Consider the following 15,145-nt stretch of genomic DNA (forward strand, 5'->3'; position numbering starts at 1 on the left):
GGGCAGTGTAGTCCATTTCTGTTGGTGAGAGATGTACCCAGCACCCTCAAGTCATGTCTGGCCTCCAACCATGGACATTGCTCTGACTATCACTTGGCTGTTAGACAGGCACATTCACTTCAGGTATCTGCTCATCTGGGGCTACCCTGAAGCTACACAACACTGTCACTTCTCCCTGGGCAGTGGTGAGACCTCCATCACAAAGAATGATAGGTCAGCCACAGGCAGAGGTGATCACCTGTGTGACATGGGACCTGGGTGTGTGCAGGAGAGCAGCTTCCTCACCAGTGAGTCTCCAGAAATTCATGGCTGTGGCAGAAACAAGAAGCCGCACAGATCTCTGGAGGTACCTCTTATAGCTCCTTCCTATCTGTGGTGTTTACAGCTGGCTGAAAACTTGGAGCTTTAGGTTTCTTTTTCAGGAAAAAGAAAATCATCCTGTTTTAAATGCTTGTATGGAAAACACTCACTCATCTTTCCCCCTGCTCCTTGGGCTCCCCTTGATCTCTCACCGGTATCTCATGTCAAGATCATAGGAAGAGGGAAGTTATTCTTTTTACAACCCCGTAAGCCAAGCTGCACTCTGAACTGAGACTAGGCGGTTGTGTGACTAGATCTGCCCCAGGAAATGACTTGTGTCCTCAGGGAGATCTTTTCACGATTTGGCATTTCTTAGTCTTGTTTTGCTGCTCAGAATGAAGGCAGCCACTCCCAGGAGCTGCCAGATCTGAAAATGATCACGTGCATGGTTCTTCATCCCACTTGTGCCTCACTGTAGAGTATGAGGCTTTACAGGCAGTCTAAGGGCAAGTGACAACATACAATATGGCAGTTGTTACCCCCTCTTAGGAAAGCATCTGGAGGCACAGCCGGCAGCCAGATCTTTAGCTTCCTCCTGACTGCCTGGGAGGCTGGCTGTGCTGTCGCTTCATCTACACAATAACAAGATGTTAATAACAACTCGGTTCTTGCCATAGCTCATCGCCTGTTGCTGCCGTGTGCTGTGTGCTCAGGTAATACACAGGCATCCCCTCTTGTCCTGTGCTCACTGGTGGTAGATGCTGTAAAGGTCTCAGCTTCAAGTCTCTCACTCGGGGGCTGGGCACGGGGCTTTGGCTTGCCCAGGTCAGGGGACAGTCCTGGGGATGGGGACAGTTGGCAGCTGTCCATGACCACGTAGAGACCTGTCACCCAGCATCAACCACCCCCAAAAAGCTCACCTATTGGCTTGTAGGCTGTTTTGCGGACGTAAGTCCCACGGGGAAGCAGAGTGGGTAGGGGGGGCTGTGCTAACCCATGCGTGCAGCGGGTCTTTAGGTGGGGTCCCTGGGTGTACGTTATCCCCGTGTCTCTACTGCTCCTCAGCGCATTGCCTTTATTTGGTGATTCCTCTCCTGCACCAGACATGTTCTTGGGGTCTGTTCCCACATGACAGTAAGAAACTAAAGCTGACCCACTCCAGATCAGAGGATGGGGTTTTATTACTGTACAGTTGCTACTTGTGTTGGTGGAGAAACATCCAGGGAGTGCCAGGAGATCCCCGTGCAGAAGATGTGGTGTGGAGGCTGGGCCCCTCTGGCCTCTCTCTTTTTTACCTTTCTTCCCCAAGGGGCTGACTGTGGAGTGCAGAAAGGAAGCACAGACAGCAGCTACACAAGTGAAAAATAAAAAAGCAATAATAAAGCCATAGAAATGCTGATGGCAATTAATGTATGTTAGAAGTTATGAACTGAAGATAACTGTCAAGCTGAAGCACCTGGGAAAAGCTGCAGCTGGCACAACAAAGGGATAATAAAGCATAAATTTTGAAGTGTATAAAGAAATAAATCTGTTCTGAATTTGGGAATAAGCGGGGTGAATAGTACATGAGGATGATGAACTATTTTCCGGTACCTTGACAGCTAAGGATGATGTAAAACAGTATTTGTCATCTGTGAAAATATTTATATCGGCAAGCATGGAAAACCTGTGCTGAAGAGTCCTGAAAGAGCTGGTTCCCTTGGCCAAGAGTATGAACTGTCAATAGGCCTGGAAACGCTGGGGAGATCGTTAAAGGTCAGAAGAGTGCTAATGGTCTGCCAAATTGCAGATGGGCGAATGCCTGTAGGCTTAAGAGATTGATCCCAATCATAGAAACACTATAAAAGTGGAGATGAGATTCTGTCAAGAAAGAGTGGGAATATATTTAACACTAGTCAACAAAGTCAAGAAAGTAGGTCTCATCTGATTAATCTGATCTCAGTTTTTTTAATGATACACAAGTTTGATTGATAATGATATCTACAGAGGTGTGGTAAAGATATTTCATAACACTGAGATGGAAAAGCAGCTCCCTCCAGAATGACTAAAGTCCAGGCTGAGGAAATGAGGGATCCAGTGCCTTCTGAAGAAGCATGTTGAGGGAAGAGTCTCGTCACCAGGAGATATTTCTCATGGGGTTCCAAAGAAGACTGGGTTTACTGGGCATTCCAAGGACTTTATTTTGAGTTATATAGTGGGGACACAGCTGTAAGAGTTCAAAGACTGGACAAGGAAACAGGTCTCTGGTTCTTTTCCCAGCTTGGCCATATTATTTCTTGAAACACTGGGCAAATAATGTCAATTTGTTGTTCTTTAGTTTTGCTGGCTGTATGCCAGAAATATGTCTGAATAGGAAAGGGGAAGATTAATGTTCATGTATCCCTGGCCTGGGGCAGAATACGCTCCACAGCCTGGAAAATGAAAGTAGGGTCATCCATGTTCATTCCTGCTGGATGGAAGGGCACCCCAGTCCAACCTGTGAGCAGCACCGATGTTCAGTCCCACTTTTCCATGAACTAGAGCTGCTGGGGATTAATGGAACACGTGGTGGCTCTACCAGGAATTGTTTGATTGTCCTGAAAATCAGGACCCTGGCCTTGTCTTGAGGGTCAGCAAACAGTAGTGGTAGTCCAAGGCTGTTTCAACAGGGTTCAGTCCATCTGTGGTCAACTTCCTTAACTGTTGTTCTGCAGAGGGGACTCTCACTCTGTGTGAGATCTTGAATTTATGTTATTGTGTATCCCATGCAACGTTTTTTTCCCCATTCCTTCTGCTGAAGACACTAAAGATGGCACTTGTAGGTGTGCCCTGCTTTAGGATCTGGGGTAGGAGTGGTCTCCTTTAGGTAGGAGTATGCAGTAACTTTATGCAAGTGCCTTTTCTGACACTTCATTTGTCACTGTCTCAGGGTTGCAAAAGCTTCAGCTGAAGTGACCTTTTAACATAGAATATTTTCTTCTCTAATTTTTCGTAGCACTCACAAGAGCACACCGTACCTCTGTATTTGCCATCAGTGTTTGTGTAATCTGGCAGGTTTATTCCAAACGTACGATATTTTAGTAGGTTATCAGTCCCAGTTTCAAGGGCGCTGTCCCATAACCTAGTAATACTAAACTAGACTCTACAAACGTCTCAAAGGTCCTTTTTAACAACATGCTTCCTTTTCCCACCCAGCCATTAGACCACATTACCCTGGGCTTGGTGCAGGAGGCTTCACACCAAATTTCTGCAGAACACGTACTGACACAACAGCCCAGTGCTGTCTGCTGCCTGTCACTGCCACGTCTAGCATCGGCTGTCCCACAGACACCTCATGTATGCACTAAATGACATATTTAGCAATCGCATTCCCTAATAATTCCAATTCTCACTTTTGGGAACAGCAACACCACTCTGATTTTTCTTCGCATGACCAAACAACCTGGGATTACCACAAAGCTGAGTCTTTCAGACCCTATTTACCTGCATAATATCACAGTCTGGAGTTAGTTTTACCTTTTCTTTCTACCTGGTTTGTAGCAGTATCAAAAATTGTTTTGTGTTTCCTTTGTAGTATTTGCCTCCTTCCGAGGAATTCAACTTCTCCTTTATCATGATAATATTTTTCCTTAGTTCTGCTTTCTCTTCATCTCCCTGTTTTCTTTCTTGCTTTGTGAGGTTATGCCCTTAGCAGTATAATTTCTGTCTGAGAGAGCCAGGGCAGGATTCATCCAACAGATTTAGACTTCTTCAATGCAAATATTTACTTCTGAGCTAGTCCGGATTCTCTTTATAGTTGACAGAAGCTCTAGGTATTTTAATGTAAATGTATCTCATCCTTAGGTAGGTGTCTATGTTGGGGCAGATGAATAATGCTCCAGAAGTGTCTGTTCTCTCCCCTGGCTGTCAAAGGAGTAGAGGGTGACTAGCTCAGATGTTGTTTTCTACAACAAGGTGATATGAATCCCACTCTCTGTAGAGGAAACATTCTCAGCCCTGAAATGAGTATTCTTCTTCCCAAAACAATTACCAAATTATCCTCATAAGATTTTGTTTTACCTCTAAGTCAGCTGACAGAGTCCCAAAGTAGAAATTATTTTCTCGTTGTCTGATCTGAATTTTAGACCTCTTCAGTCTGACTAGGCTTTCTCATCCACGGTTTTTGCACTTTCAGATGCAGTGGGAAGTCCTACACCACTGGTCAGTGTTGAAATGAAAAATAAAGATTTAACGCCTGTTCAGCACGATGGCCTGATCACTGGATACAGTTATAGCTTGAAAAGTTTCTGCATATAATTTTGTTCCTTCCTTCATCCTTTGTGATTTCTTTCTGCTTTGGTATTTTCATTCCTTCAGGCTTTTGTAAAATGACTGTGTTTTTTTGCAGGTATAATGCCTCTGTCCAAAACCCGGCACTGTCTATGTTGTTCTATTTAGAAAAAAAAAAAATATAATCCTTTCTTCAGCTTCTCACAGGCTTCTCTAATTGTTTTTTGCTGTCTCGTCCTTGGAATATGCGCTTTTGATTTTCCTCTGCATAGTCCTTGCATTTTAATAACTCCAATTATTATCCTGTCACCTGCAGCTTCATTGTCTTTCCCTCCCAAAGTCCTTACGATGATCTGACGCTGTCTTGCAACCAGGAAACTGTTGCAGTTTTGCTAAATTTAAGTGAGGATCCAGTTTTCTAGGGTTGGATCCCCACTGTAATTGTCTCAAATTCAGAACTCTACAAAATTGGGTCTCACTCTAGAATCTGCTCTTCGCAATCTTTCCAATTGCTCACCTGACACCTATCTTTCATACTGCTCTTCTTCAACTAACATAATTATGTTTTGTTCATTTTTCAAGTATCTCCATTAATCTTCATGAAAAGACAAACTCTTATGCGAATTTCTTCCAATTATCTGCCACATTACCAGAAAGCATCAGCTGCCCTTGTACCCTTAGCTTCTCCGCTGTGCTCTGCTCTCACCATCCTTTCCTCTGTTGTGGTTTTTTGTATGCACTTTTCTACTTTGACTTCCTTCCCGTGCCACGTTGGGGTCTGAGGTGAAGGTTAAGAAGATGAGTCAAACAGGAGAAGGAGGAATTTGTGAGGGAAGGAGAAATTCCTCGTGAAATGAAGATGCTTAGATGAAACAGTATGTCTCAGCAACCTAGTGAGCCAGTTGCCTCTGTGCAGCAGAGATGAAGAAAATAATTTGCAGTGAGAAGGATTGGAGGTCAATGTCTTCAAGAATAATAATTATTTTTTTCCCCCGTCAAAGTCAATAACTGTTAGGGTATGTTAATAAATACCATCATGCAGTCTTGCACTTCATACTACTACCAAGAATGAAATATTTTCTTTATGTGTATTATTTAAGCAGTTATACAGCTTAACATATATTTACTAGGATTTTTAGTTTGTAAATTTTATTCACATTAAATTATGCATCTTTAGTTGATGATTTGTGTCAAGCTCACTTGAATACAAATTCAAATTCAATCAAAATACATTAAACTAGTATTGTTAAATGGACTTTAAATTAACTGGATACAGGGAAAAATCTATCTAAACTTGGTCTGCATTTAAAATGGATTTATCAAACAATTGCTGTATTGTTTGCAAAGATGTATAACCAGACAGTTTCTGGTTACCATGTTCTTCAAAACTTGAGAACTAGTAGAAGTCGTCCTTGGGCATCCTACACTCTTCTGCAGAGAAACTTGCTTGCTTTCTTGAAAAACATTGCCGGCTTTGCCTGCTCTGGGCAATATTATGAAAACTTGGTGTTCCCAGCCCTCCCTGTGAGAGTCTCCTTCCTTCACCTGCACTAGGATAGCTCTCACTGACTCCTCAGGTCCTTGGCTGCAAGGATTTATTGTGAATTTTGTAGATATTTTTAATTTATTAAGTTATAACATAATTACACCTTAGGGTTATGTGTCACAATTTTATTTTTATTTTAATAGCTTAAAAAGGGTGGGTTTTTTTAATGCTTCGTACATGCAACATACAGAGACTGGGGTGCATTCACCCAAATTTAGCACTTGAAAAGATAGGGATCAAAGTTTAAGTCTACTGTTCAGGAGTACCCTGTGGTCACTGGAAGGAGGCAGACTCCTCTTGGGATGATGTGACCCATCCTATGGCAGATGTGGGAGGTAGATAAGATGGGTCACCCTTGAGCCAGGCCACTGTCTCCACGCTGGTTGTTAAGACAGCTTAGCCCTGAGTGGCTGCCGGCAGCCTGGGTGGACCAGGGACAACCGAGGGTTTGTTGGGTCCAGCATGTCCCAGGGGCTGGGAGGGAAATGGTGAGGCAGGAACAGGAGTGGGCTCCTGAGGGGACATGTCTACCAGACTGGGTGGATATGTCTTTCTGCTGGCTTTGGGGTGCCACAGCAGTTCGGAGCTGGGGGCTGGACTCTGCCTGCCCCTTCGGCTCAGCTCGGAGCCTGCTGCGCTGCAGCAGCTTGCAGGAGACACCTCAGGGTTGGCACCAAATGGCTGCTAATGCAATTGTTATGAGGCACTCTGCTAGTCCTGGGTCGTGATGTTATGACCTGGTTCACTTCTGCTGACTCAGCTGTACAAATGGACCCAAGAGTCCCTAGCAGTGACCGCCCATGGGTTTGGCTGATTGTTTGAGTGAGCAAAACGTTCAGGCCGTGAAAGCCATTTCAGGAGGTTTCTATTTTTTGTGCCAGACCTCCCTCCACCCCTGCTGCTTCTGGTGGTCCAGGAATCGAGCTGAAGGCTCTACATGCCTCAGAGGCTTTCTTGTACAAGAGTCCTTTCATGCCAGTGACTGATGCATGTCAGGACAGGCATTGGCATTGTGCTGCCTAAAGAACAGTGGATAGAGCTTTTTTTAATTATATGTTATAAACTGACAACAATTGTTAGCCTGCAGACTGGGGGACACTTGGACAAACATAAAAATCTGGCCAGAATCATATAAACAGGCCATAGCAACCTGACACAAAGCACCTGCTGAAGTGAAAAAGACTCTGCTGCACATGACAGACCCTGCAAGAGTTATGTTTTAGAAAGTATCCCCGCTTGGAAGAGATAGGGGGAAATTAAGTACTTGGTTCAGAATTACTGAGCTCTGTAAGCAGACCTTCCTTTGCACAAAAATCCCAATGCTTTCATCTAAACCTGCTCATGAAGGACAGCAGATTTTGTCTTAAGAGGATTTATTTCTGGGTAACACCTTGCGCTCTTCATTTTTCACATTCTTTGGGAATTCAAAGGAAGAAAATGTTTTGAAGGATATACCAAGTAATTCTGTTGGATAATTTTGGTGCTTAATTAGATGATAATGTTTTTTGCTCAGTGTGGCAACCTATGTTCTTTATCAAATGAGAAGCCTCTTCAAAGAGGTTAATTTGGGAATATTTTGTAATAAAGATGAATATTTGTATAATAAAATCAGTATATCTGTGTCCTGTGAGAGAGATACTTAATATATGAGTTTAGCAAGGTCAGTTAATGCTGCAGTTGCTTACTAAAATAAGGAGCCATCGATGTGTAAGCATTAGTTATATTAATTGGGGAATTACTTAGTTATCTGACAGTGCTTAAGCAATTTTCTTACCAAACTTAGAAAGACCAGAGAAACCTCTGCAAAGATAATTAAGATGAGACAATGTCTCCTTTAACGATCATTCACAATTTAGACTTTCTTTAATAGTTAATTATGCTCAGAAAGATTATTTTGAGAGCTGGTGGACTGCATATAACACAAGGGCCTAATTTAATGCAGAACATCAAGGGTCTGTTAAGATCTGATAGAAGTGAAGGCAGATCTCAGAAAACAGCATGATCATGGAAAAAGCCCATTTTAAAGATGTTCCAAGAATTTCTTGCAGAAACTTCTTAGGAGGCAGCCTAGAAATTGTGCTGAGGCAATGAAAACAGTGACAGGAGGCATTTTTAACATCTGTCTTGGAGATGTGTCCTTGGTGAGCTTATGAAGGAGTATAAACCTCTCTGAAGCTGCATGCGGCAAACTCCTGAGCATCCCTCAGCCTCCAGAATGGGTATCGCATCCTCCCCAGCGCTGCAAGCCCGGCCGGCTGCTGCAGAGAGCCGGGGAGTTGGGAGGAGGCAGGATGCAGGCACGGGGCAAACTTCACCTCCTGAACATTCCATCTCCTGCTTCAGGGCCAGGGGCCAGATGTCACTGCCAGGGAATTTGTGCCATTTTGCTTGTAGTGGTTTCATTGGGATGTCATGATTTATGGTGTTAGCAGCTCCCCTTCGGTAGTAAATTGCTTGGACAGGGAGGGAACCGAGCTTTCCCCTGGTGAAGGGGAGGCTGAGGAGAGATCTAACAGCAGGTCCACACTGCTCAACAGGTGGTTATAGCGAGGACAGAGCCAGAGGGGGACACGAAAGGGAAAGGAGGTGGTGGTTACAGATTGCAGCCAGGGAACATCTTCACCATGAGAGTGGTTAAGGGTGGGAAGGGTTTACCCAGAAAGGCAGCGTAATCCCTCTCCATCCTTGGGAGTTTTCCAGATCCATGGCTGACCTGACCTAATGCTGATGACCACCGTGCTGGGAGTGGGATGCTGGACTGGAGGCCTCCAGTTGTTCCTGCACACCAACACTTCTGTGTTTCTATGATCCTTTCACAAGCATTGAAATAATCTGTGCCTACCCACCAGAGCATCCTTTCCAAGCTGGAAAGCTGCTATCACCACACTCCTCTGCACTTCTTATAAACCAGTGACAGTACAGACTGACCACAGAAGTTTTGGTTAAACCTTCACACCTCTGGGGAAAGAGGGAAAGATTTCTGCTTCTCTTCAACACATGGAACCACCGAGGCACAAAAAGATGAAGGTCATCTTTGCAAACAGTGACTAAGCTAGGGACTGAAACTAGGAGTTGTGCCTTCCCTGGGAGACAAGCCTCTGATGGCAAAAGAAACAGGATCCAGATGTCCTGTCTTTTGAAGAATGCACCGTGAGCTACATTTTATACACCAAATTTGACTTCACAATCAATTTCATTCTAATTAATTGCAGTCCAACAACAGTATGACAATCACTTCATGTAATCACTAAAAATACAATCCCAGGCCAAACCTTTGCTTGAAGATCCTAGTGACTGTGCACAGTGCCTCTTGCATCTTCCTTCATCACGCTGTGAAGCTCCTAGATGTTGGAAAGGCAGTGAACAGCCTGGCTTCCAAGGTAACGTTTCCAAGTAATGCACAAGAAAGGGTCCCTCAAGGAGGAGCAGCCTTGGCTGGGAGCTGCTGGCCCTGGGAGAACCATGGACGTTGCAGCTCTCGTCTCCCATCTGGGGATGAATCCACTGTGAGTGCCTGCTGTGGGCAGGCAGCCATGCCGGAGGCAGTGCACCCCTCCACAGAGGCCGCTGGGTGAAGAGCATAATGGTGTAGGCATGTTCTCTAATAAGGAGGCAGTTTGTGGTGTCTGATAAGAACTACTTTACAACAGAACATAATCTACTGTAACACTTTATTATGCCTAATGCAATGGGAGAGTAAACAGGGCCGACGAGAATTAAAATCAATTGCATTCTCTTCTCAATAGCGGTATCAGTTTGTCGGTAATTACTTGTTTGTTGTCTTCATTGTGAATCCGAACAATTCCAAGGTTGTTAATGCTCCGAGAGAGAAAATGAAATTACATATTCAATTTATTCTGTGCAGAAATAAATTACCAAGAAGAAAAGAGGGGATTTATTTGCATTCCTGCGGTGGAGTTGGTGACATCCTCTGTGATGGAGCTGCCTCCCCACCAGGTCCCCGGGGACTTGGCAGTCACGTCCCAGTCACAGTGGGCTCCTGCCCGGGCAGGGGCACTGGCTGGAATCTTCACTGGTGCCCGGCTTGTGGGAGCCATCTGGGGCTGGGATCCACATCCCTTGCCCTTTTTCTGCAGGGAGGAGAGGTTGTCTGGGGGTCCCTGCAAGCACGGTGCTGGTCTCTGACAGAGTGTGGTAAAACTGGACTATACTGAAGTCACGGCATGATATCCAAAGAGACACAGCTGGGACTTTGACCCAGCTGTGCTTTGTGATATCCAGAGCAGCCCAAACCCGCGCTCCGTTACACCAGTGTCATGACTTCAGAAGCACTATCTGTTTTTCTATGGGACTAAACGTGTGGGGATACAGCGATAAGGGAGAGTGTTTCTTCAATAAAGTATTTGAATTAGTTTAAGCTCTTTACTGCAGGAAATGGTTATCTTTATCCAGTTAATTTCTACAATGCTTAAATTTATCTTTCTGCAAATCTGACTTAAATATTAATGATGCTTTGCATTTCTAGTGCCTTTCATCTGATGATCTTAAGTGTACCTCTGGAAGAAAAAGTAGTTGGCGATGTGTGGAGATTTCCTTTAACATCTTATAGATGTTAAAATACAACAAATCATTAGATGGATCTGCTTCCACTCAAAGACACGGAGGCTGTGTTTCACTCTCTTGGTGCCAAGGTCCAGCCTCAGCGAGCCTGTCTTACGGTCTGATGAGCAATGCAGAACAGGACATCTCAGCTGAGGAGGGCACAGTGCTTTAATAGCACCTTTTATAATTAAATATGGTTGTTACTTGAGCTGAGATGTAATTGAGTGAGGCACCCAGTGAAAAAGTGTCTGTTCCAGAGAGAAGGTCATTTGTTTGGTGGCCAGGAGCAGAGAGTTGGTCTGTAATGAGACGCAGGACAACTTCGAACCTGTTGGCAGGAAAAGTCAGCGTTCAGAGCAGTAAGAGACAGTCAGGAAGAGGGACATATATTCCTCTGGGAGGGAGAAAAGGTGTTAATATGTCATACACCTGGGGGAAGGAGCTGGATACCAGCACGCATGGGGCAGAGGGATGGGGAGTACATTCATTAGGGGCAGTGCTGAGGAATGAACTCGTAACACTTACCATCTACGGATGGGATGGGAGGAAGGTGGCATGGTGCATTATTAAGAAAGGAGATGTCATTTCCATGCTGGCAGAAAGGCTGTTCCTCTGGCCAAGGCCCATCAGAGCTGGAGTGATGTGTGTATATGCAGGGGTAATGCTGAGTAGGAAGTGGGACTTGGAGACTTTACATCACCCCAGATGCTGCAGCTGAGGTTGGACTGGGACTTGGCTACAGTGAAGTGGTGCCAATAGCTGGCTGTGCTGGCCAAGCTACTCCCAGCAGAGAGAAAAGCTTAGCCTGGCCCCTACACTGATGGCAGATGTGTGCCCAATCACTGCTAAATCACACCCTCAGCCCCTTTTGCAAGGGTCTAGCTCCTGGACCTCTACTAATGCCCATGCTCTTGGGACCTCTGGACAGGTGTGGCTGCTCTTTGTACCCTCTCAGGGTGCAATGACTTGTGGCGGCTGATGATCCATCAACTAGCAGGGAGTCACTGGTGGCCTGAGCCTTGTCAGGTGCTTGCCTTGATTCAGGAACAGCAAGCAGCACAACCCTGAGCGGCTGTTAAAGCAAAGCAGCTGCAACGCATTGAGTCTGCTCCAGGCCCAGGGAAAATGACAGAAAGGGAACTTTTGCCAGAAAAGACTGCAGAACTAAGTGGGGAAAATACATTTTAATGAAATGCAAATATGTTTCTCAGCATCTAGGAGAGAATTAAAAGCATAAATAAATAAATAAATGAAAACTGGGAGCAAGCATTTGGCACCAGACTTGAAACTCTGCTTAAAGAGACAGTCCCAGCCTATGCTGCCTGGGCAGTCCCCTGCCTGTCCTCCTGGCACTGCACTTCACAGAGCATGGGAGAAAAGGAGCAACCACTGCTACTGACTTTGCAGTTTGTTATATCTGTTGCCAGCACCACATTTCTGAGGAATCTTTCTATCCCATCTGAGCTTACATGTCTCTAATGTTTGTCTTTAAAATCTGGCTCAAGTAAATCTTGCAGACTCAAGCAGGCAGAGGAAAAGCCAATGCACGTTCTCCCTCCCTGAGTTCACCCAGACATAGATCCTTCCAACACTGTTTGTTGCAGGTTTGACATGAGCCCTGCTCAGTGTTTTTGTGGTATGTCATTAGAAGCGCTTTGTGCGGTTCCTCACCTCCATGCCACTCCCAGAAGAGCTTGGCAGGCACTGCAGATGAATCCGTTTGTCCCCTTCTCTCTTTTACGTGTATTTAGCCTCTTTCTCTCCCTGGACAGAAGACTGACTCACGCACTGCCCATGCCTCTGGGCTAAGCCATAACTCAGCCCCATGCAGGGAAGGAGGCAGGATGCTCCTGTCCCCATCAATTACTCCCTGCTCTACCTGCCCAACAGCCTGGCTGCCTGGGGTGGGAGCCAAGGCAGAGGCTGGTGGAGGGAGAAATCCTCTCCTGCAGCCTGGCAGGGGCATGCTGCAAGCCAGAAGTGCTTATTTCTCTGTGTAGCTCCTGTGCAAATGTTTTGCCTCTTCTGCCCTGATTCAGCACTACTGCAAACCCCATGAGGTGCCTATCTGGAACTTTAGGCCCAAATAACTTTGCAAGTGTTATTTTCCTGCGCAACATTATTCTCATTTAAGACTACCCTGTGAGCAGAAAAATCTCTCATAATGATTTTCCCATCAGCTGCTTCTTTTCAAGACCTTTTTCTCCTTCCTAGAAATGCATGACACACTATGGAAATTATGTAAAGCTCCTGCTCTCTGTGGCTATGAATAGTGGTTTCTATTCTGTGTTGGTTTATATTTGGGTTTTATAATCACACTCATATTTTAAGTTTAACCAAGGCACAATTTCTCTAACGAGGGCAGCAAACAAAGGAAAGGAGTTTAAGCTGAGCAAACTAGTGTGGTAGTGTATCCTTCACTTTCTTAATGCTTTCCGGTTTCAAATTATTCCCTGCGCATTCCATTTAGACAACATATACAAATGATTTGTAGGAGTTATTCACCCTCAAAACATAATAACACAGCAGGGCTGTGCTGCTCGTAGCTCCGTTCTTGCTCGTTTCAGAGCAGCTACGTGCTTTTGTGTGGAACTCTTGCTCATTTGTTCTTTATTAAAAAGAAAATTAGCATGAAACCCAGCTCTCCGCTTAATAGTCTCCAAAGCTGCCTGGCAAATACTTTTGTTAAACCAATACAAATCTCTACTGTAATTCTGCTTTCCTAAATGGAAGAGGCGCATGGTGTAAATTTAAATGGTGACTGTGACCACGGAGAAAACAAGGTAACTGTGCTCGGTGTCTGTGCATTATCAGTGCGAAGCAAGACACGGCTCTCTGAGCTAATGGGAGCAGGAAGGAAGAGAGGGCTGGGGCTAGGAAATACCATCTTCCAGAGCATGGCCTTTCTATTTAGGTTGCTGGGATTTTACGTGTGGCATAAAAGCCACACGTGAGCATTTTGTGGCATTTCAGAAGAGTTTTGCTAAGTCTGCCGTAAAAATGACCATTCTCTAGCAAATCAGCCTGCATACTGGTTACGTCCATCTATAGATATCTGTGAGTCTGGGCTAAAGGTTCATTGTACTGTGTGTCACCAGAAAAGGAAAACTTCAAGCAGTCTTTCCGGAAAGGCAAAAACTGGCCAGGGAGAACAGGGCATCAGTCTTTGAGCTAAAGCGACTCAGCTGAACCAAGGATGCCAGATTAACTGGGGTTTTTGATATGGAAAATGGCTTGTGATGCTCCAGAAAGCCAGCAGGCTGCATGGCCTTTCATGCCCATGGGAGCTTCAAGTCTCAGGTTTGCCCTAGCCACCGAGGAAATAGAAATGCTCTTTATTTTTTGAATCCTAAATAAATGTCTTCTACCCAAAGCTTGTAGGACGGAGAATAAGTGTCCACTTCAAAGAGTTTGGACATTTTTGCTGGGAATTTCAGTTCTATAAAGAACTGGTTTGTGAAAGAACAACAATTTAATGAAAAATTACTTTCATCAAGTTTTTTTTCTTTCTGCTTTTGCCATAAGGAAATTAAAAATCTGAAAAAGATCTTTGTGTTTTCTTGGCCAAAGTTGGAAGCCAAATGTGATTTAGTTGTGTTTTTTCTGATGGTTTTGGTCAGAAAGTGACAAGCTACCTTCTTCATTAAAAGTGAAATTTTCAGCTGGGCCTTGGGAGGACTCACTCATTTTAATGATACTTTTACAAGGATACATCTCTCAGGACCTAATTCTGCATATTAATGCCGACAGAAGACAAAGCACTTTGGAGCATTTAACCTGCCTCTTCTGCTTTATGCTTGGATTTTCTGCTGTGGCATGGTCAGATAAATCCCTTTGTAAGTCAGTGCCCAGACAGGTTGTCTGTCTCCCTCTTGCCTTGACACAAAGTTGACAGTGGATCTTTAAAAACCCCTTTTGGAAGGTCTGATGAACCTATTCCTCATTCCTCTTCCCTGGTGTAAGGGCAACCCTTGCCCTGAGACGAGACCTTGGAGGTCAAGTGTTGTCCTGAACTCATCTGCCTCTGCCGTCTCCTGGACTCAGGATGTTGACCTTGCGTCTGCCAAGTGCTAAGATCTGGAAGTGTCACTAAATGTAGAGACTGCACCAGCTGGATTCAGAGCAGGAACATGGGAGGTGATGGAGGGAGGGCAAGGGCCAAGGTGATTAACTAAGGAGGATTAACTAGGTGAAGGAGCTCCTCCTCCTCATGCACGGCTCACACTCAGCTCAGCTTCTCCTTCTTCACTGGACACTCATCCTAGTGGCAGGTTTTGACATGCAGAAAAGACCAGATGAGCTGTGAAGATGCAGTGGTGAGGATGAGAAATGGGTAGGCAGGCAGGGACATGTCATCTCCTCTCCCTGCTGCCAGCATGCAAGGGGCTGAGATTCTCTGCCTGCTGCTGGTCCTGCAGTTATCCCTGGGCCCTGAGATCCAGCTGTATGGCGGTTCTGCACATGAAGAGAGAATGGGGCAGAGGGTGT

Source organism: Aptenodytes patagonicus, chromosome 16 (assembly GCF_965638725.1).
Source record: "Aptenodytes patagonicus chromosome 16, bAptPat1.pri.cur, whole genome shotgun sequence".
Taxonomy (NCBI): domain Eukaryota; kingdom Metazoa; phylum Chordata; class Aves; order Sphenisciformes; family Spheniscidae; genus Aptenodytes; species Aptenodytes patagonicus.